Genomic DNA, 19,916 nt, shown 5'->3' with positions numbered 1-19,916 from the left:
CTTGCTGCTTTTAAATGTCCTATGTTTATTTCTTTTTATATCTCTTTTCGATCACTTCTGCAATTTTCCAGAGTCCTTTTAATTCCAATTATATGTTATAAAATTCTAATCATTCGTCTTTTTTTTGAGAGAGAGAGAGAGAGCGCATGAGCATGGGAGGGCCAGAGAGAGGGAGAGAGAAAGAGAATCCCAAGCAGGCTCCACACCATCAGCACAGAGCCTGACATGGGGCTCGAACCCACGAACCACAAGATCATCACCTGAGCTGAGGTCAAGAATTGGACGCTTAACCAACTGAGCCACCCAGGCGTCCCTAATCATTCTTCTTTTTCACATACTTTATTGTGTTTCATGAAACTATTTAATAATAAGAGCATTTATGAAGCATTTCGTATGTCTTGAAACACTTTCACGTGTCTTAGTACAGTTAATATCACCCCACAACCCTAGGACATAGGCTTCATTATCCCTGTTTACAACTCTGGAACTGTGGCAGATTATCTCTTTCTTTGTATTTCAGCCTGAACGGATACTGTTAAGGACATTATATAACAGAATACCTTTAGGAGTTCTAGTGAATTTGCATCATGGGATGCTAGAGTCCTGGAAATTGGAATAGAGACAGCAGAACATCTCTTCTCCCAGCAAGACATTTCCAAATCAGTCTTCCTTTCTGTAAAATCAGGAGTTTGTTTTTGTTTCCTCAGCAGCCACTGAATATTTTGCACCTGCCATTTGCTAGGTACTATTCTAGGAACTTTACTTACATTATGTCTTTTAATTTTCATTCAACTCTCCAGAGGAAAAATACGCATTTTTCAGGTGAGGAAGATGGAGGTGCAGGTAAATGATTTGCGCAAAAGGTCACAGACAAAGCATCAGAATCTGGATTCCATACTGACCCAGACAGCTTCGAAGTTCATACCCTATTTGCCATAGTGAGACATCTTATAGAGCTAGAGAGATTGTGTCTATAAGAGCAAATTATCTTGTCTACATCTGGCTAGCAGACGAAACTAGATGTTCTGTCACAGAGATAGTCAAGTAATGAGGAACAAGATGAACTGAGTGGAATGCACAGTTCTTACAAACGTGGAAACTACCAAAGAGAAGTCTAATTGAGGAGCAGTGTGGTGTAGCAGTTAAGAACATGGATTTGAAGTCAGACCAGCCTAGGTTTACATTTGGCTCTACCCCTGACTAGATGTTTTGTCTTTCTCAAGTTACGTGGGCTCTCTGAGCCTTGAGTTTCCCATCCATAAAGAAGCATATAAGAATAAATCTGTCTCAGGTTGTTGTAAGATTTAATGAGAGAACATATATAAAACCTATAATAAATCTGACTCATTTAGGCTCTTAATAAATAGTGGCTGTACTTATTATAAGTGGAACAGGGCCAAGTAGTAATTGCAACTGAGAAAAACCTTCACCGAAGAGAAAAATGCAGTCCAAGGTATGATAAAGAGGACAAGTAAGCTCCCCAAGACAGCTCAATCAGACAGGATTCAGGGTTCTCATTGACGTTCTCCCTCCTCCCCACCCTGTCTCTTCTTTTTTCCCTCTGTCCCTCTCCCCTCCCCCCAGGAACACTAGTGCTGTATTCTCTACATGCATAATCTCATTTCATCCAGCTCTGCTTTTGCCCTCACCTCCTGTACCCAGGATTCTCTCTCTATTCCCTACTCCTCTCCCTTACCCTGCTTCCTGCCTCCAAGCTTCCTGCTCTAGGCTTATTCTTTCTTTCTTTCAGGTATCCATTTCCTGTTCTTCCTCAGAGGCCATGTCCACGGCCAGGCCCATGATCTAAAGTAGCCGTCCTGTCATACTCTACCATATCACCCTTTTTAAACTCCACTTAGCACTTAACCAATCTCTGATGTTTTCTTGTTCACTATGGCATGGTTTCTGCCCACGGCTTATGTGCCGTACCCAGGATCACACATCCAGGAAAGCAGGAGCTCAGACTGCTCTGAACTGCTGCTTGAAGGAATCAAGTTAGATGAGGGTTTGGGGGCTGCACTCAGGACAGAGGAGAGGAGCACAGCATGGAAGAATTTTCTGTCAACCTAGGATCAGAATACCATCCCGTCAAAGTTTAATGCACTTTGAGCTTAAATCAGCTAGTATGACGAACTGGGTCCCAAGAAGAAATTGCTTTCTTTCCAAAAGTCAAGAACCTAGAGCCATTCTGGAAGGGCTTTATGCACCCACAGCTGAGGAAGCTAGGTTGAACTTTGCATTAGGGTACGAGTAGCTAACAATCATGGAAACCAAATGACCAGTTAAGACTGACAGAAACGATTTGAGTTTGGGACTAGAGACGACAAGTGAATAGCCTTATAACAGGATCCTATAGCAGCACTAGTGCTGATAAAGTAATAAATGCTTTGTTTGAAATGAAAGATTGGCAAAGGTGCAAGGAAACCCACATTCACACTCTGCTGGCAGAGCACAGTGCAGCCTTACTCAAGCGCATTTTGGCAACGTGGATTAAGAGTTTGTCCTTTGACTAATCCCACTTGGAGAAAATTTATCGGAAATATTCAGAAATTTCGGTTAAAAAAATGTGATAGCAAACAGCTTGAGTTTTTTTTTTTTTTTTATTGTTACCAAAAACACTCAACATAAATGAAGTGGTCAAATACATGAAAAGTGTACCCAATAATGGAGTACTACTATGTAGTCATCAAAAACTATTTTCGAAGATGTTTTTACGTGTTTTTTGAAACTTTTTTACGAAATAGTAAAGAAGAAACATAACTTCATATATTAACTTGCAAAAAAATAGACGCATAGATGTAAATACAAAACTAGATGAAGTTAACCCAATTTATAGCTAGTTATATCTGAGTGCTGAAATAATTTATTTCTTTGCTATTATTCAAGTTCACCGCAGTGAACATCTACACTAAAAAAGTTCGGGTTTGGTTTTGTTTTGTCTTGTTTTTTAGAGAATAACGTTCTCAAGCTTGCTTCTTGCCGCCTGTTTAAAGCTGTTTAGCTGAACAAAGAGGAGTAGAAAAAACTACACAAAAGCTAGCATTCTTTCAACTCTTAACACCCACACTCTACTACTAATTGTTTATGCAAAATGTAATCTGGTTTATTTCAGTTGTCAGAGAAGAAGATTCAGGATGTAGAAGTTAGAACAAGATGCTGCTGCAAAATGTTAACCCGAGGGGTAATAGCCGGTAATAGAACATGGAATTACTAAGGAGGGTAGGAGCTTCTCTTGTCAAAATGGGTGAAGAGCACAGTCCCACAACTGCGGGAAAATGGAGAGCAAAACCAGTCCTCTGCACTTTTAGCCCGTATTCTAGCAGCAGAGTTTTGCCAGTGGAAATAAGTGAAGTCACACAAGGCCACAAAGTGTGGTTGTGTAGCTCGTGTCCTGAATGGAAGGACCCCGCTACGGGGGTGGTGGGTGGAGGCTGAAATCCAGCATCCAGGTCTTAGGTCCTGCAACTGCACCCCACTTGGAGGAAGAGGATCCCCTCTTCTAATTTGAACAAAAGGTCCTGGTGGGTTAGTGACAGCCCTGTGAATGGAAGGTAAGGAAATACAGTGCAGGAGAATGTTTAGATACAGGACTGAAGGTAAGGGTGACGGAGTGCTGGCTGCAGAGGGATATGACAAGTGTCTTGCTTTTTTTTTCCCCCCCAAAGGAGGAGCTGCTTGAACATCTTGGAATATTTAAAGCCAATAGATATTGAAGGTAGAAGAGAAGAGGGAAAAAAGAAAAGGAAAAGGGTAGGTTTCTAGGGGGTGTTTAGAAAAATTAAGAGTTTGCAGGCATGCACGATTTTTATAAGAGTAAAGGAACAAAATAACTGTAGAAAGAGGTGTAACATATAAGGTGGCCTCAGGAGCCCTTACACTAATTTGCTCCAATAGTTTTGTAATCAAGAAAATGGACTTTGACCTAAATGCAGTACCTCTCCTTCATACGCATGGAATTTGGGGGCCTCTGTTTTCCTTGGGTTCTAAAATATTTTTCACTTACTTCCAGGTTCCTGGTTGTGGTTGCTGGAAGTCTGCCTGCCAGATTAGAGGGGGGTTAGCGTAACATAAGAAATCATAGTTATGAGCAAAAAAAAAAAGTGCTACACACCTTTTAATACTCTTCTTAAGAGCCAGATGTTTTGTAGAAAAATGCTTCACTCTACAATCTGCCTTACAGTGCACATAAATGAACCTGGCACAATGCCCATAAAAGCAATTTGATCCCATAAATGAGGAAAGCTGAGTAATGAGCAGGTTCTAAATGTCTTCCTTCCGAGCGGTATAACCTTACAATCTATGGCAATCTTTAAACCAAGCTGTTTTCAAATAGTGTGCATGTTATTTTTATCTTTCTTCAAACAAATTGTTTTGGCAATGTGAAAGAAACTCTGTTTTTAAAAAAAACAAGGGTATTTTAAGAAGGTAATTACTATTTCAGTTTCTGCCAAAGGCAGGCTACTTTTATTTTTAATGGGTAAATGATGTAAGAAGCTTTAAAAAAAAAAAGTTTTTTGAATCACAAACAGCTGTGAAGTAGTCAGTAGTATCCTCACTTGTAATGGGTCAGGGTAACAGGTCCTGCCCCACAGTTATAGATTAAACTTTATTTGAAAAACACACTACGTTTAAAAACTTGGAAGGGAAAAAATAAACTCTTTTGCTAAAATGCTAAACAGTCATATAAATGCTCTTTTCAAACAGTTTACGTGAAATACTTGAAATTACTCTAGTTGATGAATAAAAACTTCTTGACATATAATTTCTTGAAAACTGGTCAATTTTTCACATTGACCTAAGTCACAAATTGCAGAGGACAGTTTGAGGGGAATTTAGGAGTTGGGCAAGTCCAGGATTCTGAGAACACCCAAGAACAAAGTTAAAGTGATTAAACATATGCCACACAAAGAGGCAAGAGAAAGAAATGGTACAACCAGGGTGTGTCTGTATCCCGCTATCACTTCTCTGTGCTAAACACACAACCCTGGGTTACAGTGTAACATTTTTTTGTATGTGTTGTTGTTTTCACAAATTAAGTATCAAAGAGTCCTTATTTTAGTTCCAGTACAAATTGTTTTTGTTTTCACAAAAAGAGAAAAAAAAAATTTTTTTTTGGTTGACTTTAACTATTTGTAAATCATTTTAAACTTACAGAAGTTTCATGAATAAGAAAAGTACAGAGAGCGCCCACATGCCACTTACTCAGATACATATTAAAATATTGCCATTATTTTACCTCATTTGCGCTGTCATTTGTGCCTTCTCTGTGTGTTTATGTATGTTTATATATACATTTATATACACTACATATATACTCCTATCTATACATGAAATGTTTTTTCTTTTTTTTTAATTTTTTTTAAATTTTTTTTTTACATTTATTTATTTTTGAGAGACAGAGTGAGACAAAGTGAGAGCGGGGGAGGGGCAGAGAGAGAGGGAGACACAGAATCAGAAGCAGGTTCCAGGCTCTGATCTGTCAGCACAGAGCCCAACGCGGGCCTCGAACCCACAGACCGTGAGATCATGACCTGAGCCGAAGTCGGACGCTCAACCGACTGAGCCACCCAGGCACCCCATGAAATGTTTTTTTCTAAGCATTTTTGAGAGTAAGTTGCATACATGCCTCTGTCCTCCTACGTACTTTCTTGTGTATCTCCCAAGAATAGGGATATTCTCTAATATAATTACAGTACAGCTGTGAACTTCAGTAAATTGAACATAGACACGGTACTTTTCATCTTCCACTCTCTGTCCGTTGATCCCATAGTGTCCTTTATAGCATCCTTTTCCTCCAGCCCCGTTCCACTGTGGGATCAGATACAACCGTGTTGCTGGTCATGTCTCTTTAGTCTTGTTTAACCTGGAGCAATTCCACAGCCTTTCTCTGTCCTTTATAACACAGCCATGTTTGAAGAATCCATCCACTCAGCCCCTCCTTTTCTTGAGTAGAGTTGTTCCTTGTTTGGGGATTGTCTGATATTTCATAATGATTAGATCCACACTGAGTATACCTGGCCATAATACCAGATAATGCTGTGTCCTCCCGGTGTCCTCTGGAAGCACACAATGTCCATCTGTCCTCACTGGTGACATTAATTTTGATTGCCCAATCAAATTTTTCCACTATGTAGTTGCTATTGTTTTCCCTTGTAACGAGCAACCAATCTGTGAGGAGACACTTCTAGATCATACACATAGTCTACTCTTCTTCAAAAATACCCCCTAGATTAGCATGATTCTTGCCTGATCTCTTCTTTACCACGATGGTCATAAAAGATGACGGTCTAGGGGCACCTCGATGGCCCAGTTGGTTGAGTGTCTGACTTTGGCTCAGGTCATGAGCTCACATTCATGGGTTCGAGCCCCATATAGGGCTTTGTGCTGACAGTGCAGAGCCTACTTAGGATTCTCTGTCTCCCTCTCCCTCTCTGCCCCTCCCCTGCATAATCTCTCACATGCACGCGCTCTTGCTCTCAAAAATAAGCATTAAAAAAATTTTTAAATACAATCTATCATCAGCACTTTCTCCACATGTACCAACCAGTCAGTACTCAGCATTTTACTGTAAGCAAGAGCCCCTTCCTCTATTTTTTTACTTTTTATGTATTAATCTATTATTTAATATCATATGGGTTCATGAATTCCCTTCCCCCTCCCCCCACCAATGATTCATAAGTCATTAATGTTCTTTTTTTGGTGCTCAAATTGTTTCAGTTTTGGCCAGCAGAAACTGCTTTAAGCTGGCCCCTGTGGGCTGTGACATCCCCCCATCACTTTTTTTTTTGAGCACTTCCCTGCTTTTCAGCATAACAATGTGTTAGGTTGAACTTCTAATTACCCTGCCTCAGCCCTGCAAGCTGCAGTTTCTACAAGCAGCCCTGGTTTTCTTTAGTGGGGGAATGGTATCAGAGATCAAGATCTTACTGCTAAGTGCTCATTGCTACCAGGGTGAATTGCTTCTAAACACATTGAGCAAATAAAAAACATTTGCATGTATATATATGTGTACATACACATGTATACACATGCACACACATATAAATACACATACTCATATACTGACACATATTTTAGGAATCACAAAATTACATCCATTTCTCAAATTCCAATTTTATCATCTTAAGGTTCATTCTTGCTTTTCCCCAATCTTCATTTGTACCTCCCTTCTTCCACAGGGAGACCCTGTGTCCCAAAAACCTCAACATATTTGTTCATTTCTTCAATCCTGTAATCCATCTAAAATAGCTTCAGAATTGCTTCACTTAACACTCATGATAAAAAAAAACAAATCTACTAAAAGACATCAAGGTTTGTTTACTGTCCCCCACCTTCCACAGCACCACCAATTTTGATTGATTTTAATGTTGATAAATTTAACAGCCTATCTTAAAAGGTTACCATAACCATTTTGCAGTGGTATGAAGTATTTTAAAAATCAAACTAAATAATTTACTGCTGACAAGAGTGTATGCTTTGCTCCATAAACCAGCTTTGCAATTTCCTTCCAAATATTCATCTACTTGCAAAATAAATGCCATCCCTTCCCACACCAACTAGTGTCATATTAATGATGTAGTGGCAGGAAGGAGAATAGGAGACTCTGGAGCTTAAGCAAAACATCACGTGCTGAGGATTGAGAGTTGAGCTTTTCATCAAAAATATGTAGTAGATCTTATTATCATAAACTGATTTATTTTTTGTTTGCCCTTTAAGTGTTTTCAGACTCTTTGCTATGATAGTTTACATGGCAGTTATAAACATCTCTAAAAACATAGTAAGGAAAATTTGCTTCCTGGATTATTCAAAATATAAGTTTCTAGTTTTATAGCGACTAATACCATTTTCCCCTCAACCTGCTTTTTTCATACTGTTGCCTTTTTTCACTGAATCCTGATCTTTGCTTGAAAAGGTTAGATGTGTTTCACCCTTTCTTTATTTTTGTATTTACGTTTTGTATCTATTTTCTTGAGTCCTAGGACCTCACCAAATGGTTTTGAATAGCAGAGCTGCAGAGATGACGGGGAGGTCAACTATGTTAATTTCAAAGCGCCCCAGTCTTCGGTGTGAGGTTGCCTAGCAACCCATCTCTCAGGCCTCCTTTGTGGATGTGAGAAGAGGAAGCAATTCTATACACTCTCAAACCGAGATGGTTTTATAAAGTGAAAAACCTTTCGCAAAGGGTCCAACACAACCCGTCTCTCCTTTTCTGCCCACTTTGTACACTTCACACATGATGAGAGAAATATTCCATCCTTTGATGCCTTAGATCTGACACAGATATAAAACAGAGCTACACACGCTATGGTCAAACAGTGGAAGTGACCTGTATCCCTATGTTAAATTGAGACACATTAATTAAACCACTTGCCTTTCCCTTTCTCTTACATGAAAGCATGCTTCCCCTCAAGTTCTAAAAGCCAGTTATGTTAAATGAAACTGCAACTGCCTGCTGAGCATCAGTTACCATAGCGACGCAGGCAGGAGTGGTGGTTTTCTCCTGAGGCACAGGATGGCTGAAACGTGCTCAACCAGGGATTCATGCCGCATGCTGACTAGAAATCAGGCATCTGGGAAGAACCTGTTCTATTCCCTTTTCTCCACACTAACTTGAAAAAAATAACTAACCCCTCTGCTATTTTGCCAAAGCTATTAGCTTTTTAGAACTGAACTTCAGTGGGTGGCAGAATTGCCCTACCTTAAGGCGTATAGGAGGAGAGAACAATAATGCATGCCAGTAAAAGCCACATGGATGGCTGAGACATGTAGAGAAGAGTATTATACAGGATACGCTGCCCTTTCAGACCTTCCGAAAACACAAAGCAAAAATAACAGCTAGAAATGCATATACACAATGTTTTGAACAAAATACTTATACACAACGTTTTGAACCATTTACGACCCCAAACTTTATTTTCTAGGCAGACAATGCTATTCAGGAGAACATTCTGGTTCTGATCAATATTATGTAATGAACAGTCTTTGTGCCTGTGCCATTCTCACTTGCCTCCAATTATGGCCGAGAAGAGGGAGGTAGGAGAGCACAGTGGGCCTGGGGTCAGACAACCTGGCTTCACCGCATTCGTGCTGCCACTTGTTAGCAGTGGAATTTAGGGACGCGTTTCTTAAATTCTTGAAGTCTCTCTTTCCTAACATTTGAAATGAGACTAAGAAGAAGATGGTTGACAGTGTGAAATGAGAAAATACATGAAGGGACACTTGGGTGCCTTAATCAGTTAAATGTCCGACTCTTGATCTCAGCTCAGGTCCCCATCTCAGGGTTGTGAGTTCAAGCCCTGAGTTGAGCACCACACTGGACATGGAGCCTACTTAAAAAAAGAAGAAGAAGAAGAAGAAGAAGAAGAAGAAGAAGAAGAAGAAAAGAAAGAAAAGAAAATATATGCATATGTAAAGCACCTGGCACTAGTAAAAGTTCAACAACGATAGCTGTCATTATGAATTTGGCTTAGTCAATCACCCAGTGCTTATACCTAAACCTGGTATAGGCCCAGCCTTGTGCTTGATGTGAGAGGGATACTGAAGAACTATCCATCCAAAAAGAGGGAAACCAAGTGTGGGTGACTCCTACAAGTTATCTCCCATCCAGACATTTCAATTGGGTCATTTTCACCAAACATGGTGTATCAATATTCCATCCTTATGGACATGGCACTCCCTGGAGTCTGCCTCCGGGGCCAGTTCATGGGAAAATTGTCACTATTTTACAGCCAAAATTTGCCTTCTGCCCATACTGGTGTTACCAGCACTCTCAGTCACCATTTTATCAGACTGGAGATCTGCCTCCATGGAGGGAGTTAAAATAATGTGTGACCACCTCTGAATGCACTTCCAAAAGAGCTTCCCAATTGTTTTCAGCAATGACCCAACATGGAAAGTATAAGAATTTCCAGAGGGCCTATCTTGGGCACTTGGGCAACATTATACCTTGTATACAAATCATTGACACAATTCCTGGAAAGCATAACCTCTTAAAAATTCAGATCATTTAGTTTAATCCTTTCATTTTAGATATAAGGAAGAGAGCTCAGGGACACTGATTGATTTGGAGTATATATATGTGCATGATACTATATATACATACACATGCATGCACATACACTCATATAAATATACATATATACAAAGGGAATAAGTCCTATGTTTTGTTTTTTTTTTTTCACATAAGTCTCAAAGTAGACTCCAAACTCCCCTTATTAGTGATTACAATCTCCAGTAACAGAAACCAACATAGAATGGCTTGTGCTACTAAAGTCAGCACTGGAGCTAAGAGGCAGGAAGGAACTAGAACCAGGGACTGGAATGTGGGCAGGACTCTACCCTTTTCCTCTGCTGTTTTCTGTATGGCTGTATTCATTCTTCCATCCATCCATTCACTAATTCAAGTCATTCAACAAATGCTCACTGAAGACAACTTCCAAGCAAGAGGAGAATCCTCAAACAGGGCAGAAACACTCCACTTCTCATGGACATTTCACTGCTCCCATGTTACAGTTTTAACCACAGGCAAAGACTGATGTGCAGCCCTTGGTCCCACTTCTCTCCCACTCTGGCCACAAGGGAGGCCACCCAGTGAAGCAGACTACCCAAGTCTCCTCTAGGATTCAGAAAATTCTAAGCAGACAGCCCAAAGGCTCCACTTACAAGCATGTCCTCTGATCTTTTTGCACATCTTCCTCCAAAGTATTTAATGCAATATACTTTTTTTAAAGACACTGAGGCACAAGCATAGCTGATCAACTACATAAAAGAGCACAAACTTCAGTTAAATAATGGGAAAAATTACTCAACTTTCATTGATAATTTTTAACACAGTAAATTGTTCCAAGTCATAATTCCTCCATTTGTTTTCTTTCTACCAGATGTCCAAAAAGCCCCACCTAGGATGTACCAAGGTCTACACCGCTTCAGTGTTAACTAGGAGTTCAGAGGGGCCTGTATTGCTGAGAGTCTCAGTGACTTCATAACTGCCCAGGCCTATGCTTTTCCAAATCAGCCGAAATGACCAGTGCTCCTCCATATTGGTTACTAAGCTATTTTAAAGAATATGTTGATCTATAATAAGACCTTTGACCTGGATATTCCTTCTGCGCAGGATGGCCCGTGTATTTACAGGGAATTTTATTATCATGTAAAAAGAAGCCATTAAACATTATCCCAGCTCATGCGAAAGACAGGTACCGGTAGGGGAGAAATTAAACTGGTTCTATTTAGCTTAGTTTTTGTTTGTTTGTTTGTTTGTTTATGCCATTCCATTAAGTTTCCAGGACTCCACCCCACTTTTCTTGGGCTCACATTATGCTTGAGGCAGTGTGGGGTAAGAGTAAGTCAGGCAGAAACCAAGAAAAATTTAAGGAAATGGATAAGCATCATTTCTTCAGAGGCCTCAAACAAGATGCTAGCTGATGAAGGGACATCTTCAGGAGAAGCAGAAGGCAAGTACAGATAACTGAGCCTGCAGAGGTAGGAGATGCTTGTTTGGATAAAAGCTACCACTTCCCAATGATGACTCCGCTCCGAGGAGGTGACTGGCCATGGAACTACATCCTGCTGGCACACAGTGGAGGTAAGAGTATTTTTGCAAGGTTGCTTGAGGTCCCATCTGCTTAGGTATAATCACCTCCCCTTGCCCCTTTTCCTCCCTGTCTCACCTCTAATTCACATACACACGGTACTTTCTCTTCTTCTTGTATGTCCAAAAGATAGAACTCCTTTCTTGCCTGGAGTGAAGCCCTGCTACTGTGTTCTCTTTCTGTTCAAGATATTTTCTTGATGTCCCCAATTCTCTTGTTTTGGCTTCTAGCCAAAGTATTTTGTCCTCTTTCTTATAACCAACCTTTAAAAACAAACTTCGTCATTACTCAGCCTTTTTATGAGGAAATTGATGGCACATCGGACCCAATATCTAATCAACAACAAGAATAACAACCAGAATGTCTATTTTTGCATAAGTGCCAGAGAAGCTTAAACTCTAAATTCTTCAAGTGCAGCAAGGAAAGAGAAGAAAAACAGAGTAGTTTGTCCCATTATAAAATATTAGTAATACAATGTTTGCAATTTAAAGAGAAATAATGAAGAATCTGGAAAGTAAAAAACAGGCTTTAAAGAGTTCTTGGATCTTGCTGGCCTTCTTAATCATTTCTCTCCTCCTTCCACGTAGATGAGCCTGCCTGTTCTGGACTTCCATCTGTCATTAGGAGAACATGACCATCTGGAGCCAGAACAAGATCATCAATCCTTCCACATTTCCAAGTTATTTAAAAGAGATTTTTTTTTAATATAACACAACTGAGAAGTCATCGTTAAATTCCTCTGCTGATTCTGTCTGATTTTTGTTAGGGATTCATTCTAATTCTGAGTGATGTGAATGGTGCCATGATATCAGGGCAAAGATGCTGCCTTTGGATTCTGTATTGCTTTCCTGTTGCTGCTGTAACAAATTACCACAAACTGAGTGGCTTCAAATTACACAAACTTATTATCTTATACTTCTGGAGGTCCGAAGTTCAAATGGAGCTTACGGAGCTAAAATCAAGGTGGCAGTAGGACTGTTTCTTTTGGAGGCTCTTGGGGAGAATCTATTCCTTGACTTTTCCAGATTCTAGAGGATGCTTGCATTCTTTGACTCATGGTGACACCCCTCTGACCTCTGCTTCCATCATCACATCTCCCTCTTTCCCTAAAAAGGACCCTTGTGATTATATTGTGCCCACCTGGAAAAGCAGTGTATATAATTTTCCCATCTCAAGGTCCTTAACTTAATCACATCTGAAAAATCCATTTTTTAATGTCAGTTAACATATTCATAGGTCCTGGGGATTAGGATGTAGATATCTTTGTTGGGGAGGCGGGGTGGACATTATTCTGTCTGCTGTAGGGTCTAACATAATCAGAGGCTTACCTCCTGGAAACCAGAGAACCTGATTTCCAGTCTACTATTAGGTACATGCATGGGGATTATTGATATCTGGGTTTAACCTTTGGATTATTTGACTATCAACCCAAATTCCGGTGTTACAAAGAAGAACACTGGCTTCAAGTTAGACCTACCTGGGTTCTCATCTCTACCACTTAGGAATGCTGAGAACCTGGGCAAGTCCCACAGCTTCTCTGAGTTTCATTTTTCACCTCTTCTATGGGGATGTCTTAGGGGAAACACACAGAGACAGAGACTTGCCTGCTGGTGTTCTTGGGAATAAAACTAAAAGGGAGTGTAGGAAGCAGGACTGGGATGTGATGAAGTCACAAGAAAGGAAGTCACAACCAATCCTGCAGGTACTCTGTTGTTGGGATGGCCTTTCAACATTGTCCCTCTGGAGAGCAAATGAGCCAAGCAATAGTACCACCTTCCAGAGTTGGGACTTGGGTGAGGTAAGGGAGCACTTCACTCAAGGACAAAATTTAGGGATGCCAAAACCCTCAGTTACCATGATAAATATTTTGATGCACTATTTTAATAAAATCTAAATTAATACAACATCCACAATGAACAAAATATTGAACATAATAAATTAAGATAGGATCAGTAAGAATGCTGTGTGGAGCCATATTGAAGCCTCAGGCAAAAAAGAAAAATTGGTTATTATTGATGCTGTCTTTATTTACAATTGTGATATTTGATCATCATGGATTCTTTACATTTTTTATTTTATTTTTTTTACATTTATTTATTTTTGAGACAGAGAGAGACAGAGACAGAGACAGAGCACAAGCGGGGGAGGGGCAGAGGGAGAGGGGGACACAGAATCCGAAGCAGGCTTCAGGCTCTGAGCTGTCAGCACAGAGCCCGACGCAAGGTTCAAACTCACAAACCGTGAGCCTGAGCCAAAGTCGGACACCCAACCGACTGAGCCACCCAGGCGTCCCTACATTTTTTATTTAAAAAAAACTAGTGCATTGAAATATTATTTATCTTGGTTCCTGAGTTTTTGGCCCCCCTTAAAATTGAGCACCAAGGCCAGTTCCTCACTTTCTCCACCCACCTCTTGGCCCTGCATTGTGTGCAGGCTGTCCTTCCCCCACTCCAGTAGGGGATATAATCTTGGGCCAAGGATAATTCCTAAAAAAAGGGGCTTAGCTGTGAACCATCTGCAGTCACAACCTGGCAGCTGGGGGAAGGAATGCTTTGATCTTGAAGAGGGAGATGGTGCCCACTACAGAAACCACTGGCGATGCAATGCCCATCTATAAGGAGATCACTTTTTTATACAGTTGTTTTCAATCATTGGGATAGAAAAATAGTTACAAAGCACTTAAAGACGTATGTGGCTACTAAAGCTAATTGTTTCAGGTGCTAGTGAATGTTGTCACGGCCAAGACTTGCCTGACCTCTTCCTTCATCTTCCTAATATCCAAACATCTGAGTGAAAGGACCAGATAATTTACTTAGACGTGAGGTTGCCATTAATATTACTGTAAACATGTGACTTTGATCTATGGTTTCTTAGTGTTGGTTAGAATGGCTGAGCAGATAAGCCAAAGTGAAACTTCATCTATCCCATGGCCTGTCTATACCCTTAACCCCAGACAACTTTCTTCTTGTGGCGATCACAACAAAGTGATGGATAGGCATAAATCTTTCATTGCTACAAGAAAAAATAAAAGTGCAAGCCCTACCAAATGTGGGTTAGTGAATGCCCTTGCTGAATCCAACATATACAGACCATATTCTAGAAGCTTAACCTGGCATGGAGAAAATATATAAATTCCTTATCTTCATTCCAAAGATCAGTTATTCTCAAAGCGGGAAGAGGTTTATAACCTTTGAGAAGATTAGTGATTCTCAAAAAGGGAAGCACTTTACAACCCGTGGGTATCCTATAAGAATCTCCTGAGCAAGGTGTTTAAAGCTGGAGTCCCTTCTCATCTCCCCACTGGAGAAAAATTCTACTACTTAGCATCATCTCCTACGAAAGCATTCATGATTAGTCGAGTGATCCCTATTACTGATAGGAGACTAATATTTACATCAGGTGTATTGGGACATAAAAGGACAAGAACTGCCATCACACACCATTGACAAAAGTATACATGAAACAAAACAGTGGCAAAATATTGCATAACTAGTTGATGTGCCTAGTGTCATTTGCCTGATGAAAGATGTAACTGCAGCTTTTTGGTTTTGTTTTTACCTGAAAAATAGTTGGCCATGTTACATTAGCTTCAGGTGTGCAACATAGTGATTGGACAAGTCTACACTATGCTCACCACAAGTGTAGCTGCCATCTGTCACCCTACAATACTGTTACAATGCCATTGACTATATTCCCTACGCTGTAACTTTTATCACCATGAGTTCTTCATTCCATAATTGGAAGCCTGCCCCTCCTGCTCCCCTTCGCCCACTTTGCCCATCCCCCGCCCCCCATGTCCATCCCCTCTGGCAACCTTTTCATGAGCCAAATTTCAACAACAGCTGTTGAACGGTATTTAAAGGGTGCATTATTTGTAGAAATCTCTTTTCAGGAGTACTGGAAATTTTTAACTTTTATATATTAGCTGAAAGAAAAAGAAGGCACTTTATTATATTCCAATAAGCCCTCTCCACCCCTTTTGTTTCTTGATGTGATACTGGTTCTCTAGCTTTCTTCCCCCCCCCTTCCCTTCCTCCTCCTCTTCCTCCCCTTCCTCCTCCTCCTCCTCCTCCTCCTCTTATAAAATAACTTCACCATCTTTACTAGTGCAAACCTCACATTGATTCTGATGAAAGAAGCAATAGAATTTCTGGACACTGTGTACTTTTAGATAATGCACCTCTACAATGAATCAGTTTCTTTTTCTAACTTTGCAGATCATTTAGCAAAGTGTACATCCTACAATGGATTGTGTAAGTGCTTTTTCATGTGTGAGCTTATTATAATTCCTTTGGAAATTTTTCTTTGTGATTTTAACATCCTCTGGGGTAGGGTGCTAATGTTCTGTATTTGCTTTTGTTTTTATTTTGCTCTGGTTGCCTTTTAAATCCAACAGTCACTTCTCTTTCCTCGTGATAATCACTTCTGTTATGATCTGAGAGCATTTTGTTTTTCTTCACTGTAATCCTAGCTGATTGTACAATATCTTCATTGTTGCTCAGTAAGTCTGGAGGTTTCAGCTGCAGGGTCCAAACATGATGAGCTTCAGTCATGGCTACTGACGGGGTCTCAGGCTTTCAGCTGGTCTTTGGAACAACCTTATGTACTGCCTTTAATATCATGTCATTGGACATTTGTTCTTCTGGATGATCTGATGGAGATTACACTTCAGAATCACTTCCTTGGAATGCCAAAGATGCATTTTCCTCTCATTCATTAAGGAGGAAAAAAGAAAGAAAATATAAAATGAATGAATTGAAGAGTCTGCCTGACAGGTATCTTTTCGTGAGTATTTTCCACTGCCATCCCCTCCCATTTTAAACTAAAATAGTGTGTAACTGAATGCCCACTCACATTTACCTGTATTTTTTTAAAGCAACTCCTCCACAGCAAAAAATAATAGTAGCTCCACTTATACAGAGGAAAAAATACTAATATTTTCATAAACCTAGAAAGAATTTTGAATCCCAGAATTTTAAAGACAAGTTGCAGATAATTTAATCTTGTAAGTATTAAATTGAGGAAAATTACAAAATAAATTATAATAACATGGGTTAATTGTTGACCTTTAAGGTGGAAAGTAAAAGAATATTCTTAAATTTAGTGAACTGTAAATGTTTTAATTATTGTCATATTATTTTAAAAGGGGCTTTCCACTAGACATTCTTAAATCAGACTTAAAAATTGCATAAAACTTTTTTTATTTTTTTAATATTTTTATTCATTTTTTGAGAGACAGAGAGAAACAGAGTATGAGGGAGGGAGGGACAGAGAGAGAGGGAGACACAGAATCTGAAGCAGGCTCTGAGCTGTCAGCAGAGCTCCATGCGGGGCTGGAACCCACAAACTGCAAGATCATAACCTGAGCTGAAGTCGGCCACTTAACTGACTGAGCCACCCAGGGGCCCCAAAAATTACACAAAATGTTTGATTGCCGTGATAGTTCTTATAATTTATATGTATACGTATATGAGAAGAAAAATTAGATACATACACATTTATTTTTTTCACTTGTCAGTATTGAGAAGTTTTTAAAGTATCACAGAATACATCTAATATGGATTATCTTTTCTGCTACAAATAGTAAACTGATTCAATTATCTTCTACAGCTTTCTTCATTGAAAATTGTCACCTATCACTTGTTGGTAATCTTGATTTGAATGTTACTGCTCAGAAATATGCCTAAACGCTTTGTCACTTTTTAAGGAATGGAGTTCTTTCTTTGGGGACAATGCATTACATGTAAATTTGTGATGTATCATATCTGTGACTTGAGGATGTACTGAAAATGTTATATACACAGAAGTATTGTCTCAGTAGGGCATTAGAGTTGACTGTATGTGATTATTTAATAGTATTACAGAAACAAAGATAGGATTAGAAGATGATCTTCTAGCACGTTTCATTCCCTTCAGGAAAATAACCTGTAAACCCCTGAAAAAGCACCTTTCATTAATACTGATTGAAGACATTACTGAATTGGAGTGTGACTGTGGCAGTCTAGCATATTGCAGTTTATGCTTTTAGACCTTTTAAGTGTTGCTGTCCTGTGTGCACTCTGACTGTGCTTGCACACTGAGAATTATTCACGTGGGCATTCAGTTGTCCTCATGCTGTTCTGATGGCCATTGCATGACATGATGCACAGCCCAGATCACCCAACCCTTCTTCAACTCTAGCCATGATAGTCCTGCAAGGAGGAGTGGTGGCTCATGGTTAAGGAAGCCTCTAGTTTGGAAGAATGTAGACCAACTCGGAAATTGTTTTACTGCTGAGCTTCTGTAACCAGCCGGGGTGGTCAGGTAAATCTTTCATCCTGACCCAGTAGGGCCAAGTGGTTATTGTTATTTTTTGTTTGCATTCTGAGAAATGAGATTGAAATGTTTCCTAGTTAAGGTTACTTTAAGGAGTAAAGAAAGAGAAATGGTGCTCTACTATTTTTAAAGTACCTACTATGAACAGGGCATGGTATTAGTGTCTGAAAGGCTTACGTTTGTAGGTCGTAGTTTATGTACTGTCCGCCAGTGCTAAAAGCTCAGCCTCAAAGGACCTCCAGTGAAAAATTGCTAACTGAAATTTTGTTACAGTTCTACTGCTAAGTATATAGACGTAGTTTCATTCATGAGTTTTACTCTATGTGTCTGAAGAGTAGCATTTTAATGAGAAAAAAGCCTGGGAAATTGTATTCATATCTCTTCAGCTATGCTAAATTTTGCTGTTACTATAGCTAAGACCTTATTAAGATTCAGATTTTATTAGCCTCTGGAAATTTTTGGAGTAAGCAGAAGAGAGCAAAGAAAAAAAACTTACTTTGAACTTCACTAGTAAAATGCAGGAGCAGCACAATAAAATAGGTACTGATAAAATTTTATCTGGTGTCTTGGTTGATCACCTTGTGGAAAAAAAATGAACTATAAATTCCAAAAGGGACACATTTATCTATTAGTAAACAGGAAGATCCTAATAAAAATCATGACTGTTTCATTTAAAATAATTTCAATCAGAAAAGATTTTCTAATCTAGATCCACTACACTTTTAGAATGTCTCTTAGGTGTTTGAGTTGGATACACACACCAGGAAATAAGGAGAAAACAACTACTTCCCATGGTTGTCACAAAGTCCATGGATCCTTTTCCAGTGGGAGAGGATGTGAATGTGGTAGGCATGGGGATAGCCAACAAAGGGTGGAACAGCTAAAACAATCATGGCGGAAAGAAATGACAGGAAATTGAGAAGGAAGACACTAATAAAAGGCAGACTGGATTTGTAAACACGTGGAAGTTCAGGGCTATTTGTATAATGCTAAGCCATTACACGCCAACGGCCTCTGTACACATTACTGCCTTTTGTCATAATAAAATAGTTGATCAAGTGATCCTATGCTTAAAGGTATATCATTGATTTCTATTCACTGTACAAACTAGAAAACTCTACAGAAAGTGTTTAGATTAAGAAAAAGAGGTGGGTGAACTAAAAAGAAGTAGTCATAGGGTTAAATGATGGATCACTTACATAAAACACAATTCCCCAAAGGTATAGATAAATGGAGTAAATCCCCCCCTTTTTTAAAATATGGAACATGTCATGAATTTGCATGTCATCCTTGCACATGGGCCATGATAATCTTCTCTGTATCATTAAATGGAATAATTTCTTACTCACCTTAGTTTTTTCTTTTTCCTCCATCTATCTGCTACCTTTCAAAATAGGCAAAAATCATTTTCAACCAAATGATAACATTTACTGTAGGACATACTCCCTCAAATTTGTAGCCAAGTGATAATTGTATTTACAGCAGAGGTATGTGCTTTGTATTTTCTGTTTTGTTCATCTTGCTTCCATTTGTTTATTTCTTGCTTCATTCATTTATAATTTCTAACTTCCTGTGTGAGTTCTAAAACACTAGATGGTAAATGTATTCTTAACCACATGTCTAAACAATGTCAAATATGTGTAATGGTTTGGAAAAGGCATACATCAAAAAACAAAAAACAAAAAACAAAAAACAAAAAAAAAAAGAAAAGGCATACATCAGCTATTCCTTGTAATTTCTTCCTTGTGAAATCAGATTGACTGGGATAATATGTGTATGCACACCACACACACACACACACATATATATATATATATATATATATATACACACACACACACACACACACACACACACACACACACACACACCATTGGTATGCCCTGCCTTGTTGAGCTGGGTGTTAACAAGGACCTGAGCATGCAGATCCCACAGTCCTTGACTAGAGAGTATATAAGTGGAATGCACCATGAAACCCAGGCTTAAGTCTCTTTTGGCTGTTTATACATA

General features: G+C 39.3%; 1 non-coding gene across 1 annotated transcript; it reads right to left on the bottom strand.

The window, feature by feature from the left end:
• Positions 1-19,159: 19,159 nt before the first annotated feature.
• On the bottom strand, positions 19,160-19,261 carry LOC111562089. The gene has a single exon (XR_002745144.2). It is a non-coding gene; the product is annotated as a U6 spliceosomal RNA (small nuclear RNA).
• Between the last annotated feature and the right edge of the window lie 655 nt (positions 19,262-19,916).

Source organism: Felis catus, chromosome C1 (assembly GCF_018350175.1).
Source record: "Felis catus isolate Fca126 chromosome C1, F.catus_Fca126_mat1.0, whole genome shotgun sequence".
In the NCBI taxonomy this organism is placed as follows: domain Eukaryota; kingdom Metazoa; phylum Chordata; class Mammalia; order Carnivora; family Felidae; genus Felis; species Felis catus.
Note: the sequence above shows the minus strand (reverse complement) of the source record. Positions and strands in the feature narration are given on the sequence as shown.